Below are 18,234 nucleotides of genomic sequence, written 5' to 3'. Positions count from 1 at the left end.
CACTAATAGTTAATAATAAAACACCAATAATTCAGATTCCTTCTCGTGATAATTCTGTGTTTTTTCGGGTGGTGGGGTAACACTTTTGTTGGATCACAGATTGTGCCTTTAAATTCTAAATTATGGCCACTGTGGATTAAGGGTTAAAGGTCGCGGTTGTACATCGAGCCGTTATAGTTAAAATTAGTCTGCAGGGGATGAGTGTAAGTCAATACAAATGTCCTCACAAGTGCAGTAGTACAGGTTTGTGTGCAGAAGTGCCCGCTTGGCGTGTCTTGGAGTGTGTCTGAGGTGGGCGGGGGGGTGTGGTGGGGTCGGGTGGGGTTTACAGTCGCCAGACTTCCTGACTCTCCCGCTGTCGGACACTTGTGAGCGCAGCGTTGGCTCTTTGTGTCTCAGCACTTTGCTCTGCAACCACAAGGTTCAAGTGACCCCACCGGCTGCCTGCAGTCTGCCCCGGGCCGGGCTGCCCCCCCACCCTCGTCTGTCTGAGGCGAAGAAAAATCCATTAAAATCTCAACCTGATCAAAAAGACGCCCAAAGCCAAGACACCATATGCACTCATTTAGGGCTATCGATGACTGGCGAGCATTGTGGGGTAGCTTAATACATGCGATTGACTTACTGCCAACAGTGGCAACAAAGACTGTTTTTCTACAAAGAAATAGAGCTGCGAGTCTGGCAGAGTTATTCCGGGCTGATGTGCACCTCAAGGCCATCCAGAGCTGTCAGCACGTTCCTCCAGTTTGACCATCAGTGAACCACACGGCACATGGTTTCCATTCTGTGTTAAATGCATGAATGCCGAGCGCTATTGTTTGAAATCATTGATCCCCAAATTGCAAGTGATGATGTGGTCCCACTGAATGATTGTGGTGGGAGTTTCTCTCATGCCATTAGCATGCAAATATGGAGATGTGACCCGACTGCTATGGCTTCGTTTTACCATCAGACGTCCCTGTGAAGTCATTTTAGATCACAGAGAGTGAATGGAGACCAATGTTTGTACATACTGCAATCATATTAGCACTGGTGGGCTCAGTGGGTGGGGGTCCTACCGCCCCCCCTTGGTGCCTCCATGTTGGAAATAACGCCGCAAAAGTGTCTTGTTGGATGCCCCTATGATAGATAAAACATGATGCTGTGCCCTCTTGGGTGCCCTTAAATGGAGAAAACATGACAAAGTGCCCTGTAGAGTGCTCTTCCAGTAGAGAAAACATGACAAAGTGTCCTCTAGAGTGCTCTTCCAGTAGAGAAAACATGACAAAGTGTCCTCTAGAGTGCTCTTCCAGTAGAGAAGACATGACAAAGTGTCCTCTAGAGTGCTCTTCCAGTAGAGAAAACATGACAAAGTGCCCTCTAGAGTGCTCTTCCAGTAGAGAAGACATGACAAAGTGTCCTCTAGAGTGCTCTTCCAGTAGAGAAGACATGACAAAGTGTCCTCTAGAGTGCTCTTCCAGTAGAGAAAACATGACAAAGTGTCCTCTAGAGTGCTCTTCCAGTAGAGAAGACATGACAAAGTGCCTTCTAGGATGCCCTTAAATGGAGAAAACATGATCAAGTACCCTCTAGGGTGCCCTTAAATGGAGAAAACATGACAAAGTGCCCTCTAGGATGCCATTAAATGGAGAAAACGTGATTAAGTGCCCACTAGAGTGCCCTCCAATAGAGAAAATGTGACAAAGTCCACTCTAGGGTGTCCTTAAAGCCATAAAGGCTGTTAGAAAACTTTTTGCGCACTATGGTGCCACAAAGTGTGCAGCTGGTACCCCTTTTTATTTTTTCCGCCCCTGCCGCTCAGACAGCCTGAGCCCGGCACTGCATATCACTGCTTTGTATTATGTGTTCTACACTTGAGCACGTGTTAGCTAAAGGATCATCATCATCTCGTCTTCGTCTCAAAGAGGTTGACAGGTTGTCATGTCTCATTTCATCTCCTTAACACAGAGTGACAACTTTGATTGAGATTTCCACATCGATCATTCACCACTGGCCTTGTTCGTAACTAGACCCGAACGTCTGAATAGTTGTTTAAGGAGCCATTAAATCTTTGTTCGCACTACTTGGCGCTCTACGCTGAAAAACAGGCCCGTTTTGCCGTGAGCTTTCTTTGTGCATTCTCAGATGGGATTTATAATTACTGCCAATTACCTCTAGAGCTGCCTCGAGGCAGGCTGGTTCTGGAGAAGCCACTAACTGTGAAGGCTGAGCTTCATTTTCTTAACATGATGCATCAGAAGTGAGCTGGAACAGCTGGGAAATACTAGTAGCAGATAGTTAACAGTGGAGAGTTGGCAAATGAGCCAGAGAATCAGAATTTTAAAAGCTGCCAGAAGACAAGATACAGCCATAACAGTGGTTTGTTCATGTATAAACCCTGTTGTAGAAGTGTATGAGCAAACACTTTGCTTCGTAGAGCTGAGGTGAACTACAGAGTCGGGTGATTTTTGATGGGTTCATCACTACAAGTGCCTCCTTTTACGTTAGAAGTAGTCATTTGACCCATTGTTAATATAAAAACATTGATTAGAGCTGCTTTAAGTAGTTTTTTTTAGCTAATCCAGCCTCACAACAGCTGCAGTGAATACGTGTCACATACTTACTGTAATTACTGAAATATTTCAAGGTTAATGGGCTGCCTTCTCTTAGTCGATTAGTCAACTATTCGGAAGTTTTTGTCTTAGTTGACTAAGATTTCTTTAGTCAATTAGTCATTTTGTTTATGCTTTTTCATGCCGAATGACTTATTTCTAAGAAACAATAACGTGATTGGTTGATGCCTTTATTCGCGGTGCGAAAGCTCAGAAAATCAACGTTGTTCCGGAAAAAAGGTTTGCTTTTTCGCGGCGTTTATCTGCGTTTTTGTATGAAAGTATTCATGACAAAAACAACAGTTCGAAAAAATATGTTGAGGTGCGACAAATAATCCCGTGTGTGTAAAGGCCTTTACCCAAAATGCACCTTGGAGTCGTAGTTCTCACATTTATGTTTTTGTGTACTCTTAGCTGAAGCTGTTGTTAATCTTTTGTACTGAAGATTCAATTGGGAGATTTTTACACCCATCTAATAATCCATAGAAGTGAGCACCTCGAAATAGATTCTCCCGGTTTGTAACTTTATATGTCGGAATTTTAAAAAAAAATAGTCAAATGTTTAGACGCTGAAACTAACGTATTTTGATGTATACAGTAGAGGCTACTTTATATCAGTTTCAGTTTTAGTCAGGCTTTGTAGTTATTGAATAATTTGAATACAAGGACGCATCACTACATTTAATGATCTTTTCTTTCATCCCACCGCTCAGCTGTCACTAGGGCCGCCCCCTCTTAGTCCATTAGTCGACTGATCGGTCGCTTTGGTCTTAGTCTACCAAGATTTCTTTAGTTGATTAGTAGTTTTTTATGCTTTTTTCATTCTGAATGACTTATTTCCAAGAAACTTATGAGCACATCTCTGGTAAACACAAGATTTAAAGTGGTGATTCTTTGTGGAGAAACTCAGTTTCACAGATCTGTCGATTAAATCAACAAATCGATTAGTCGACAAAATCGTATGAGTAGTCGAATTTCTTTGGTGGAGAACCGCCCCATTAAGGAGTGAATTTTTTTTGTTTGATACATGACACCTGAAAGACTCCAGGGAAACAACCTAAAACCACATTAAAGAACAGCATCAGGTCACAAAAACATCTCTCTAACCTCCTCCAGACTGCTGCTGGCCAACCACAATTAGAATGAACAACACGCAGCGCATGAACTGGAATCAAACCCATCGTGGTGTTTAGATGGTTTCACTTGACCCACTAATCCACCAGGAAATAGTCGGATTTTTATCCTTAATTTCATTCTCACCCAAAGCAAAATGTTCAATAGTTGTGACATCATCCTAAAGTGAAATTAGATTTCAGTTGCCTCAGAACAATTCTGCTGAAATTGGCAAATAATGAGCAATAAAAGCAGAACAAAGAATAACTTGCTCCAAACCAAACACTGTGCTTTCCCACTAATACAAAACTCAACAGGAAGTGAATTAACTGGTAAAGATGGAAAACATGACACATTTGTAGACGACACCCAGAGGGATTTGTTGTTCTGCTGCCACATTTTTTCAGTTATATTTCTTAGGGTATCAAAGGTTTATCAGGTTTTTATGCATTTTTTAAAACAACAATCAATTAATTCTGTGAAATGTGAAGTCTGCATACCTGTTTTAGGCTTTCACCAACATACTGATAAATTATTAGAGGTTTTCTCTCATCTTTGTGGAACCACATTACAACAAAGGCACCCTTCATAAATGGTTTAAAAGTTGTAAAAAATGGTTTTAGTAATTCTAATAAATCATTTTCTAATGATATATACTGTAGGTTAGTTATAAGCGATTAATAAAAACGCCATTTGGGATGCCAAATTGTAAAAAATATCCCTTTGTCTGGTGTTAATCCTCATAAATGTTGATGATAAAACTGTAAATATATGCCTAGTAAGTCATTAATAAAAGGGTTTTACATCATGTCATGCAGGAGGATCAACACCAACCTGGCAACAGAAAAAAAAAGTACTGATTAATGGCTTATAAATCACGTATAAAGATGTATTAACTATTAATAACGACCGTTACAACTTTTTATAATGGTTGCATCATCAAAAAGTGGTACCATTTTTACACATTTTCTCATCACATCTCTGAAAACTCTCTGCAGTGGTGTGCAAAGCTCCGGCCAAGAGGCTGGTTTGTTCAAAGGACTCGGTGACGCTGCACTTTACAACATAAACAACACCCCATTCATTATGACCCGTAACTTGATAGCGACCGGGGGGTGATCTGGATCCTCCCGCCAGGCTTTCAGAGGGCTTATTGATCCATTAATTTGGTCGACTTTAGTGGTCTGCAGTGACAGAGTGCCTCTGTAAATTGAATGGGGGCTGAGGGATTACAATGACCGTATCTGATGAAAAGGTCCTGCATGAGTGGCGACGACATAAATAAAGCCAAAGGTCATCCATCTTCCTCTCTCAGGAGCCGCTCTGCTGTGTCGAGGGGGGGGATCTCATCTCAGCCCCGAAGGCCCCCTAGTGGCAAATATGCCACAGCGGTGAAGAGCGGCCAAATGTCAGCATATGCTCTTCACACTTTGGAGATGCACAGTGGGGAGGAAGACACCTGGGGGAGGCTATTTATGCATTTATGTTTGTATTATTTCTACTAATTAAGGTTAATGGTTGTAAAAATATGTTATTACTGTGATTAATACTAACTGAACCAGGCTATTTCCCCCAATAAATGTTACTCCCTTTTATATCAAATCGAGACAAAGCTACCAGTGAGGACACTGAGGTCATGTCTGAGGAATAAGCCTGAGTAACTTTCAATTTTGGTGGAAATTGGGTGAGCAAATAGCTAATGTCTTTGTCTATGTGGTCTTAAAAATTGAGATCGAAAGTTCATTCTTGACCTTGGAAACAAGCAAAAATAATAATCTCACCACAAACTTCATCTGCTGTAGGAGATTATGTGTGATCAAATCAAAAGTGGTGAGATCATCACCACCAGTACGTCACATCCCTGTGGTGTATATGGGCTTACACAATCATTTTTTCCATGGTGCGTTTGGAAAGAAAATGCTCACAAACGACGCATTTGACTAAAACAATAAGATGAACAATGAATAATAATTCACAAACAGCTTTGTTTTATGGAGCCGGTTTTCTTTGCGCCACATTTACATTCAAATAGCTTCACTCACTTTAATTCATTTGTAGACATATTCCTTAAATCCTATATCCATAGGCCTACTAGTTGGTTACTTTTCTAACCAAACCCTTTAATCCACTAAAGTTGCATGTATATAAATTAGTGTCGTAATGTACTGGTTTTGACGATTGTCATGATATTTTAAAATTAAATATTGATATTGTGTTAATAATACACAAATGATAATATTGTGTAAATAATCCAGCGCCTCTTAAAATCATTTTATATATATATATATAGTTATGGTTCCAGTCATGTTTCTCTCTCCACCTCCCTACACTTGTATTTTGAGTGTAATTCATTTGCCAAAAAGAGACAAAAAGTACAAGATGAATTTGACCAATTTCTTTTTTTTTCTATAGATATTGCAATAATAAACTCGACTCTTAATGAGTCACAACCTCAATAAGGCTGCACTCACACTCTATACATACATATATATTTGGAAAGCTGTTTGCACAATGAACAAATCTTGTATATGACTTAAGCATATACATCTTTTCGATGTAACTTCCTTAATTTCTTATTTTATTTTATCATTAACTCATTTATTTGACTCATTTCACATTAATTTCCCTTCTGAGAATCAATAAAACACATCTAATTTACCCATAACTCTTATAATTTTGATATGACTAACATCACACCGGCCTGACATCTTTCAGTAACAGATGTAGGCGAGTGTTAGAAAAAAAAAAAACGCCGTCTCCGGAGACATGAGACCATATTGTGCCCTCAGTGTTTGCTGTGATATCCCTCTGTGTACGGCAACAACAGGTCATTTCATTGTGGCCTCTGAGATGAAAAGCCTTGACCTTCGAGGGCACCGGTCAACTTTAAACTAGATGACATCTGATCCAGGATCACATGGTCCACCGCTTCACACAACCACACGGCGGTAAGGCGAGTATGAGCAGAGAAAAAAGACGAGCGGCAGTGCCATTCAGAGTGACAGAAGTTATGAAAATCATTTAATAAGTAGAAAACGGAGGAACTCCGACGCCCCAGATGACAGACTCCACCCGGCCTATCAAGCCGTCCTCGTCTTTAAGATCAGCGTACATGCTCTGTTACAAAAGACACACCGAAATCAATAGTACAAGTTGGAGGAAACAGATACTTGAGACTAATGGACACTGGGAATTGCGGCTGATGGGCGCAAAGGGCTGAAATTCATATTGATACGGACATCACAGGCCAGTGGGCTCCAAGGGGGCGAGAGGAGGTCACAGGTTGCTTTGACAGCCTACCCCTTCCTAATGGAGGCCTATCGACTGAATTGGGAAGGAGCTACTGTGACTAACTGGGAGGCACAGAGTCTGCGTGTGGCTGCACTAGAATAAATGTGTCTGTATGAGTACATGTGCATCTTATGTGTGTGTGAATGCAGACGTATCAGTTTCTTGACAGTCCTGAGGTTCTTAGTCGCTCAATAATACCTTTTTCTGCTCAGGATCTGGATGGTGTACATGTTGAAATATGAAAATGACAATCTCGCTGTTTAATGTTTCTCAGCATGATATGCAGGCTCCTCATATAGTCATAATGTTGTTGCAAAGGAAGCTTTCCAATTTGGAGAATTGTCAAGTCTATGTTTAGACTGTTCCAATTCCTGTTTAAGTTTTGACCAATTTGTTGCTGTATTAAAAAGGTTTACACTTCAACTGTAATTCCTGTTCATTTTGAAGATTTTTTACCAAGTTGCTGGTGTACAATTTATTATTTTAATACATTATATCTATGTATTTATTGGGAAAGCAGTGTTTAAGTCAGGCCTGATGTTGTCTTACATATAAAATAATGATCCCAGTCACTTCCCCACAGTGAGGCATACCGCTTATTAATTAAACACTGGTATCGGATCGGTACTCGGTATCGGCAAACAACCAAAGCCCAGGTATCGCTATCGGTAACAGGAATGAAAAAAGTTGGATCAGTGCATCCCTAACTGCAACACTAATGTTTATAAGTGAGCGATGCAGAAACCCAAACCTTTTACAGGCTATAAACTATACAAAATCCCACAAGAAAAAAAGTTTAACATAAGAACAGAAATGTCTTTAGTCTTCTTTTCTGATTAATCAATCATCTCATGAGCCCTCAGATTTATCTTGTCACTGAGTGGCAGGGTCCGGACCCCAAGGCTGGGAACCACTGTTTTAGTGTACTTCTTAAATACTAGTGCAGCGCGTTCGACCGTAGCTCATGACCACATGGAGCACAAAGTTAATGGAGAAACATACTGAGCAGTTTATTTTTCTAGGCCACCATTCCATATATTCTTTATGTCAAGCAGTTTGCATCCATATCGTCCACTTATGATTGAGCAAAAGGCTAAAAAAAAAAGAAAGCGTGTGCTTCAGTTTGCAGAAAATAACTGCTGACTCCATATGAGATTGCAGTGTGAAAGTGACAGTTAATTGACAGCTGGTGTATTTCCTGCCGATTTAACCTCCTCTTACAGGCAATTGGCGGCAGGACGGTAACCTGACCCTCATCTCCTCACCGCTAAAATGTCATAATCTGCTCTGTAACCATTTTGCTTCCTTCTGAATTGGCGGCATGTGCTCCCGGCTCGCCGCTCCCCGAGGGCTGAGCAGCTGCGCATCGCTCAGCTCATCCAGTGTGACAGCCCGAAATCACAAGTGCAACAGCCCAGTCGTGGGAATTCATCATCGGTAAACACACATATCACTGAGCAATCGGCGGCTGAGTGGAATACAAGTCGAGCTGTGGTTGATGCAGTGAAAAGGACAACTACTCCCCGAATAGGGATCGTTGGATTGTGGGCTAATAGCCCGAGTGGCAGCCTGCCAGGTAGATGCACCTGCGGCTCTTAAACAGGCTGTGTCATCACAGCAGTTAAACCATTACATATGGCTTAAGAGTACCAAGAGAACCATTAACTCACAGCTGCTGAGAAACAACCACAACAACTTCATCTATTCTTACAGTGCTCCGTATCAACACATTGTTCGTCCTGTAGCCATATAGTTATGATACACTAACCGTACCTCTTTGATTTCATCCATAGACTGTATATAAGAAGTGGACGTAGTCACCGTGATGTCATCCATTGGTTTGTGTGTGTTTGAGTGCCTTTTTGAAGCCTTGTGTCAACATTTGGCTGTTGAAGCCATTTGGTTTTTGGCTGTCGCCGTCTTGTTTTTTTTTTTTTAAACCAGAAGTAACACGAGAGGGTGGAGCTAAGTACAACTGAACGCTGAATTAGACATGTTTAGGCGACCAAAATAATTAACTTACATGAACTGAAAACACACTGTGAAAGGGTTAAAGTTGTAAGACTAAAACACAAAGACAACTCCCAGGCCGGACAACGCTGTGGTAGCGACATGTCAATCCAATGTAGCCATGATTTATGGTCTATTTGACTCTAAATGGAACCATAATTTATTAAATGAACATCATACTCTATTGAAGAAGACTTGAAGCTAGTGATTGAGACCATAAACTCATGTTTACAATGTTTACTGAGGTAATAAATCAAATGAGAAGTAGGCTCATTTTCTCATAGACTTCTATACAATCAGACTTCTTTCTGCAACCAGAGGAGTCGCCCCCTGCTGGCTATTAGAAAGAATGCAAGTTTAAGGCACTTCAGCATTGGCTTCACTTCTCAGACCCGGAGGTTGCTGCCTGGTCCCCACTGACTAGGATATGACATCCTTCCTCCATATTATTTAAATGGTGATGACGTTTGTCCAGTGGATTCTATACTTTTTTGAATAACTGCAACTCTTCATAGGAATGATGCCTCGCTTGCTCCGACAATATTTTGCACCTGAAAAACGAACAAGCCAGAAAGCGTGTCGCGTTACTATGACAACTAGTTACCATGGGCTTTCATGCCATTAGCTGCGGCACAAGTGCATATTTTATGGGGTTTATAATGAGGTGGTTTTGATATTTAATGCTTTTTAGTTATGTTTTTTGAAAAGGGTCATATTAAATGTAGTCGATGTAGACGTTGACTTGTTTTGAGCATATACTGTGTTGAAATGTTATTAAAAAGAAAAAAAAATACAGTCCCCTTAGTCTATCCCATGACCAGCAGCACCCACTTTGGGAGCAGTTGCACTAGTAAGTCTTCAAACTAATTTCTTATGAAGAGATCATTGTTGATTACTATCAACAATTTAAATCTAGTAGCTTTTATCTCAACTGTGTGTGACACAAAAAGCCAGTGATGTCTGATTCTATCAACTGACATGAACTCCTACCTGTTCACCCACTGAAAGCCACTCTGGGTTAAAAGCATCACACTCGATCAAACATGAATGTGTCGCACTGTTTGACAATAATCGAGACATGATGCTACAATATGATTTTTCCCAGAGTGAGGAGTTAATCAACAGTTTCCCGCTCCACTTGCCCTCTAAGGCGGGTCTCTGGAGCAGCACTGGTCACATCAGAGCTTAAACAGCGATGTGCCAGAGCTCTGACCTGTTCACCAGCTCTTTGGCCCTCGCTGCAATCCCAAGTGAAACATAATTTGTAACAGTCCAGCTATTTCTGTTTCAGCCACTCATCTGAAACAAATCCAGTAGCTCTGGGTGATACGCAGATACAGATGGTGCAACACGACTAACTGTTCTGTTAATTCATTCAGCCATGGCGTGTGTAGAAAAACAACCATCTACACTATGAAAATGTCAACAAAAATAATACAGAACTACTATATCTGCTGGTGACGAAGGCTTGAAGCTCCTCTCCACAGTGCATCTCAGCCGACAAATGGATCCAGCGTGACAGCAGCCCGAGGTTGAACTCTCATCATGATCGGACGCTCAAAAGACTCTCATACATCCTGTCATCTGCTATCCAAGCCGCTATTAACACGGCTGTCGACATTACTCATCAGCTCAGATAAATGATGTGCAGCAAAGGCCACAGTTCACGGCCACTTCAGACTGTCAACAAACGTCTAAATCAATTCAGCTGGATGTCAAAAGACACAGAATTTTCATGTTAAAACATTTCACTTTTGCCCATGCAAATCTATTACGAACAATCTATTATGTGTGTTTTATGAGAGATTCTTTTACCATAAATCAAAAGCTCAGAAACAAACACCGATTTTTAAAATATCATAGAATTTAACTTTCTAGGCACGTACATTATTGCCACTGGAACATACTGTACATGTGCGCAAAGTCAGAGAATCGATAGTCGGTATTTCATATTGCACTTAAAATGGTTCTCAGATAATACTAATTTTAGGCAAGTACAACAAGAACTGATAATAGTTTACATTCACTTCATCATCCACCTGCTATTAAAGTGAGAGGACTTGGATCCTACATTTCCCATAATGCAACTTAATAGCATCTTTTTGTTAGAGCCTCTCTGCCTGGCGAACGTCCATGTATTTGAAAGACATAGCATGCATAGTGTCATTTCAAAATAAACTTCCGTGTTCATAGGAAACTCCCATTTTCCGGCCCTTATATGCGTACAGTCTATTTTCAAAATAAACCTCCAACATAGGTTTACTTAGTTTTAAGGTTTACTTACGCAACCAAACTACTTGGTTAGGTTTATAGGAAAGATCATGGTTTGGGTTAAAATAAGTATGTCTCTTACGTAAAATAACTACGCTTGTTTACGTACTGTAACTGGCATTAGTAAAGTACAGTTGTTATGCTCCTCCACAGCCACAGAAGACACTGTTTTCACAGACTTAGTAGTTCTCAACATGACATGCAAACTGACCTTTATGTGTAAAAACAGTGCAGCGCCCCTTTAATAATTAGGATTTTAGGGCAAGAGCTACAGTACGAGTGGTGCATTCACTGTCTAGCTGAAGCTAAAAGGTAGTTACTGAGCCTTCATTCAATTTTGTACAAACTCGTGATCTTATCCATCCTAATAGTGCTTCTATTAAAGTCTGTCAAAGTTTTGCCCTTCAGCGTTTCTCTTTCACATGTATAGTAACTCTCTATATATGTTTTCTACTGTAACAGCGGGTCATTCAAAGTCTTGCCATCAGTTGGAAACTACAAAGTCAGTTGATTTCCGGGGTTATTTTGTCTACAGTGCTTTTAAAAACAGGTGAGTTGTGATTTGATAGCATCGGTTTGTTCTGAAATCAAACAACACTTCATAAATATCCGTGCTTACTTGCCTTCAGGTCCCCTGCTGTCCAGAAGAGGCAACTCAGAGAGACAGATGCTTTCAGCCATGTATTATTCACCACTTTAATTCCACAACCCTACAAAAGAGAAAACAGAGGAGATTGTGTTTATTTTATTCATCTCTTAAATCCACAAATAGATAGCTGCAAAATGTTGCTTGTTAAAGATTTATGAACCGGCATCAAATAGTGAATCTCTGCTAGTGTTGCGCTGAAAGGGTTATGACCAATATCTGTAGTGTTTCTGTTCATCAGAAGTCACAACACTCGGCCAATGTAGAGAAATTAAACTAAAAATCTTTTTCATATTTAAACTTTTTCAGGGTAAAATTAAACTTAACTGAAAGAAATCCTAAAATAAAATATCCGTTGTATTTTTATACCAACATACTTACTAATAGTTTGGCATCTAAGTTTCAAAGCATCTGCTCCCCTCAGAGGAAATTCATTATAGGTGTACATATATCACTATAGATATGAACATATGATAATATTAACCACCAACTCCTATCCACAAATTTATTTCAGTATTAAAAGGAAGGAGTTTCGCATTTTGGAAAATAGGTTTATTTGCGCTCTTTCTGAGAGTTCGATGAGAATATTGATACCATTCTCATAGTATAGAGCTGGAGCCCGGAGGCGATTAGCCTAGCTTAGCATAAAGACTGGAGGCAAGGGGAAACAGCTAGCCTAACTTTCTCTAAAGTTCAAAAATAGGCCATAACAAGTAGTATTATATTTCAAGGGCTCCCTTCATATCAACGTAGAGTCCACCATGTTACTCTGCCACGTTTCTACAGTAGCCCAGAACAGACAAACCAAACACTGGCTCTAGAGAGAGCCTTTCACGTTTTTACGTTACCTAAAGGCCACCGTAATCCCCCGACATGCTTGTGAAACTGCAGTACCGTGAACCGCCGAGTGCAAAACCGTGGTACCGCCAGCCGCCGTCCGTCTTCAGCTGCTCCTAAAGTAGTGTTATTATGGTAAGGACGGGCTCTGAGCGAGGCGAACAGCGTTACCACGGTTGTGCACTCGGCTCGGCGGCTCACGTCAACACAGTCTTGGAAAGGGAGGAGTGAGTGGAGGGATATTCAGTTGGTTGCAATCTGCAACCACACCACTAGTTGCAACCAAATCCTACATACTGTGGAGTCGGGAGGCAATTAGCCTAGCTTAGCATAAAGACTGGAGGCAGGGGGAAACAACTTATCTAACTCTCTCTAAACTATTTCTTGACAAACAACTAGCTTAACCGTCTCCCTGCATCATTCTCAGTTGATACTGAAGCTGCAGTAGTGGTTGCAAGGAGTGGTTAGCTTAAATATGCTTACATTGATCAAAGGAATTTTATTTCTATAAGTCACCTTACAACAACAAACTGTACAGCTGAGCCGATCTTATCCACACTTGTTGCCATTTTCTGTCACAATATTTCATTAATGTAGCTGTAGGTAGTTAGCTAGCTATATGAATCACCCCTATTCTTATTCCTACAAAGATCTGATTCATCGACTGTTTGTCTGACAGGTGGAAATAATCGTCAGCGGGCAAAACAACAGACCTATTTGATTCGCTGAACAAATCTGAGATGTGGATGGCGATTCAGAGGTTTAAAATTTTTTAATTTTTCACAAAATATATTTCTTTAATCAGTTACAGAATTAATATTAAAAAGTCAGCACATGATGTATAATAGGAACCCTTTCAGTGGTAAAAGACATCATCTTGTGTATTGTTTTTTTTATTCTCTCTCAGGACATTTACCACTCTGACATGAGGAACAAGCCAAAATAATAAATAAATAAAAGCTGTCAGAGATGAGAGCCGGTCAAAGCCCTATTTCAAACTCAATTGTGTTTAAACTCATTCATACTGAGAGATTTCCAAACCCATCCTCTCCTGTAGACCGGAGTACTCTCCAAAAAATGCTTTGAGATTTAGAGGGAAGTGGCTGAACAGATTGTTATGTCACCATTAGGGAGCTGTAATAAAGTCATATTTCTTTTGCATTTTGCATGACTGGAGGGCCTTCCACTCTCGCCTGTCTGCTCCTCTCACATCAGCCTCCCTTAAGTGGAGCAGTTCTGGGCTGCAGGTTTTGCCTCGCTGCTGCCAGAGAGTGTCTGTGCCAGATAGCGTTGCATGATTACACTCAGCAGTGCACAATTTTGTAGACAGCGTTATAGCAGGAGAATAAAATATCTTAGGCCTCATTAAACGCCCACACATTTGGAAATTAGAGACCAGTTATTCATCATTGGGATGGGAATAGGGATATCAAAATTAAGTGGTTTATTTACAAGCTACAAGGAGATGGGCTGTTAATGAAAATGCTGTGTGATAACGAGCAAACCTTTGCTATTAACTCCCCATAAATCAACAGTGAAAGGGCAAATTAAACGTTAAAAAGTAGAATGTGTTTGTGTGGTGTTTTTAAATAACTGCAAGCTAAAATAATACACAAAACATGTCCTATAGGTTTCCTTTTTTTTGTTGCACCCTGGTGCCAGATTCACGAGCATCGCTTGCATGTGTCATAGTGTTGAGAGCAAAACTGGAAATGATTCTGATACTGATAAATAGTGACAATCAAGTGCATAAAATTCATTGTGTTTCCTCTGAGCTGTAAAACACTAAAGCTGTTCTGACAGATATTTCTTTGCCAGGAGCCGATGCAAACAGAACAATAATGTTTTCTGCTGTACATGTGAACGTGCTATAAAAGAGCATGCTGTCATGTTAATGTTCTTCATATATTTAGAAGTGGTTTCCTGAATATGTGGCCCAAAGTTTGCGTGGCTGCTCATGAATATTTGACCAGTTGCTGAATTAATAACAAATTCTTCATTGTCAGCTAGTAAATTATAAGGCAGCAACCGTCGTTATGTGGAAAATGTCCTCTCCGTCTGCTGCGTGAGGGTTGAAAATCTTCATCTTACAATAAATTTGTGAAATCTAAGAGAAAATGAATCATGTTAAATACTTAACTTAATCAAACTACCTCACTGGACTACCCGATATCACATTAAAACGTGTAGTAGACCCGCCAGTCCACCAAAGGATAGCGTGTCAGTGTCACGTTTGCCTCGCGAATATTACATGAGTATGAAGGTGCGGTACCAGGAGGGGGCACTCACTTAGGTTTAGGCAACAAAACCACTTAGTTAGGTTTAGGACAAACATCATGGTTGGACTTACAATAAGTACATAAACTGAGTAAAATACATACGAAATCATGTGAAAACGTCACTAAAGTGACTCACAAAACAAGGTTGAAAGACCTGTGTATGTTGTCATAAAATGCCAGCACACATGTTGTCTATGAAGGTTTATCTCAAAGCTTAATGTTCATAGCTATAGACCCCCTAATGGTCACACAAGGTCAGCAGTAAAGGTTTCAAGAGGTGGGATCCATATCTCCTAGAAATCCCTGCAGCCAAAAATGCTGCATTCAAGAGCAGCCTTCAGTATTATGGTGCAGGTATCTGGAACCACCTGGACGGGTCTACACAGCAACAAACTGCAGGCCTTCAAACAGAAAGCAGTGCACTTGATTAACAGACTATACTCTATGAAAAGCGTGGATTATCTAAGTACAAAAAACTGAATTGAATTTGTATTTTGCAAGACAAATGCATCACAGTCAATGTGGCATTATTCAAATTTCATGTCATGGACAATTGAAAAGCAATTAGATGACCCAAATTTTTCATCTTTAAAAAAAAAGAATCATAGTACTAATTATGCAACTATCCGTGCACATCCTGTGAGGACGCCAATTGTTGCACCAAAAACAAACGTGGATGGCAACCAGCAGCTTGCACTGTTTATATGCAGCGCAATACGGCCAAAAAAGGAGGAGTTCAGACTGTATAGTCTGTCCCCCTCGGGCGACACACAAGTGACGCCATCTGTCGTCCCCGTTAGTCGCAAATATCAAACATGTGCATGTTGAAATCTTTATAAGAATGACTGGCAGCCACTGGATCTGAAGAATCTGAACATACTGTATCACACGCTGCATGATTTTATCTGAACCAACTGACCCAGACTGGAACAGACCCGGTGCAACGTGGCCCCATTAGTCACGCACAAATAATATTCATAATCGGCTCAACAGTCAGGATGCGTTAGAATATTTCAGAGCAGATAAGAATTAATGAAAACAAAAAGGAAGAAGTTGCAGCTTCAAGGAGCTCTGTGGGCTTCAAAAAGTCGACACCCTATTTCGGCAGCATGTAAACAAGTACAAATCGACCACTAATACTCTGCGGTTTGTAGTCCCCGACCTCAACAATCCTCATCTCTTTGATACAGACTCCTTAATGACTATAGTTAGCGATGAAAAAATGAATAGTGTTTGGAGTGTCAGGCCTGTATTACCCACTCTGTGATCCCAAACGAATTGTTGAAGGATTCGATTACCGGCCTTTCTCAAGTGGGCATAGCTGCTGCTTTGGCTCTTCCTTGTGCCTCTCTGGGTTTGATTTGAGCCAAAAGAGCCACAGGATACAACTTCCAAGGCATTAGCATTCTCAGCAGTCACCCAAAAAAATTTCAGATCACACTAGTTTGAAGTGACAGGGTGCTTAAACTACAGTAGATGGGGGTGAGAAACAACCGCCGCATGCTAACTGCAAACACATTATGTAAGGAGCAGTGATAGGCTCGTGCCCTTTCATCTGCACAGTCTGTTTCTTACAGTATTTCCCAACACTATAGTGTTACGTCTCCTGGGTATGGACATGCTAATGCCTTTTAAGCACTGTGAGTTTATGATGTGGTTCTACGCGATCGGGATACTGTAAAGAAATGGCCGAGGAGTCCAACAATTGATCTTTAACTCATTGTCCAAGTGTTTTGTCTAACTCGGGCAAAACAAAGATAAGTAAAGATCCAGTGTTTAACTCAAGCTGGCCGTGTATCTGTACATTCGGCTTGTTTCCATTAAAATTCGTCTGATGGAAAACAGTCACTTTTATTATTATTAAAGCCTTACTCTGCCTGAAAAACAACTTAGATCATGCGCACACATGCACATTAATTCACCAGTGCTATGCAGGATATGCCGGCTCTATGTGGAAGTGTTCATATTTGCATATTTGTTCAAACTGAAGCCACTTTTAAAAGGTACAGCGTGTAGGATTTGGCGGCATCTAATGGTGTGGTTGCAGATTGCAACCAACTGAGTACCCCTCCGCTCACTCCTCTCTTTCCAAGACTGCGGTAATGTGAGCCGCCGAGCGCAAAACCGTGGTAACGCCGTTTGTCTAATCCTTACCAATTACCATAATAACACTATTTTAGGAGCGACGGAAGTGGCGGTACCATGGTTTTGCACTCTGCGGCTCACGTTACCGCAGTTTCACAAGCGTGTCGGAGAACTGAGGTGGCCTTCGAGTAACATAAAAAGGCGAAAGGCTCTCCCTAGAGCCAGTGTTTGGTTTGTCTGTTCTGGGCTACTGTAGAAACATGGAGGAGCAACATGGTGAACTCCCAGAAGAGGACCCGCTCCCTATAAGAAGGACTCATTCTAAGCTAACAAAAACACATTGATTCTTAGTTTCAGGTGATTATACACTAAAGAAAACATAGTTATGAATATTATGTTCCATTTCTGCCAATAGATCCCCTGAAATGGCCCTTTAATGTACTAACATGAGAATCAATCTTCTCAAACTCTCAGAAAGAATGCAAAAAGACCTATTTTCTATAATGTGAAACCGGCCCTTTAACATCCTCAATCCAGCCTTTTGATCATTTATAAATATGAAAAATGGATTTAAAATAATAATAATAATTTCTTCTTAATAATAAGAGTTTATTCCGGTTCACCAACGTTAACAGGAAATGGAAATGTCTGGCTCCTTGGCACGTCACGGTTTTTCAAATCTAGCTCTTCGAAAAAAAAATTGTAATTGAATAGGCCTGCACTTAATGTTACACTCTGTTCCTTTAAATATTTGTCAGATTTCTTTTTACAGTAGTATTTATTGAGAGTAAATCAGGACTTCCAAAGTTCATTTTAGTTCCACTTTTCAAACCACAATTATTTATATACTGTTTCAAGATTGTAGTCTTCTATTTGACTACTTCTGTTTTAGATTTTGTTTGAGTAGCTTTATTGTTTTACTGTGAAAACAATGCTTCTCTGCTGTTGTACGCTTCTTCTCTTTTCTCTTGGGACAAGCCCTGAAGAAGAAAACAAAGAAAAAGCTAATAATTATAGTTTAAGTTGTCATGGACAATAATAATTTCGAGGCTGCCTTCTATCGTTGTAAGAAGCTTCTTCAGTGACTTTGTTATTTGGAATATTGTTTGCC

At 40.4% G+C, this 18,234-nt stretch overlaps 1 long non-coding RNA gene across 2 annotated transcripts in view; it reads right to left on the bottom strand.

Moving 5' to 3' along the window:
- Positions 1-18,234, bottom strand: part of LOC119481715 — a 124,318-nt gene that overhangs the window by 97,458 nt on the left and 8,626 nt on the right. For both annotated transcript variants that reach the window (XR_005205250.1, XR_005205251.1), the window contains exon 4: positions 11,896-11,986. This is a non-coding gene — a long non-coding RNA (uncharacterized LOC119481715). The remainder of the gene's footprint in view (positions 1-11,895; positions 11,987-18,234) is intronic.

This window comes from Sebastes umbrosus, chromosome 22, assembly GCF_015220745.1.
Source record: "Sebastes umbrosus isolate fSebUmb1 chromosome 22, fSebUmb1.pri, whole genome shotgun sequence".
NCBI lineage: Eukaryota > Metazoa > Chordata > Actinopteri > Perciformes > Sebastidae > Sebastes > Sebastes umbrosus.
Note: the sequence above shows the minus strand (reverse complement) of the source record. Positions and strands in the feature narration are given on the sequence as shown.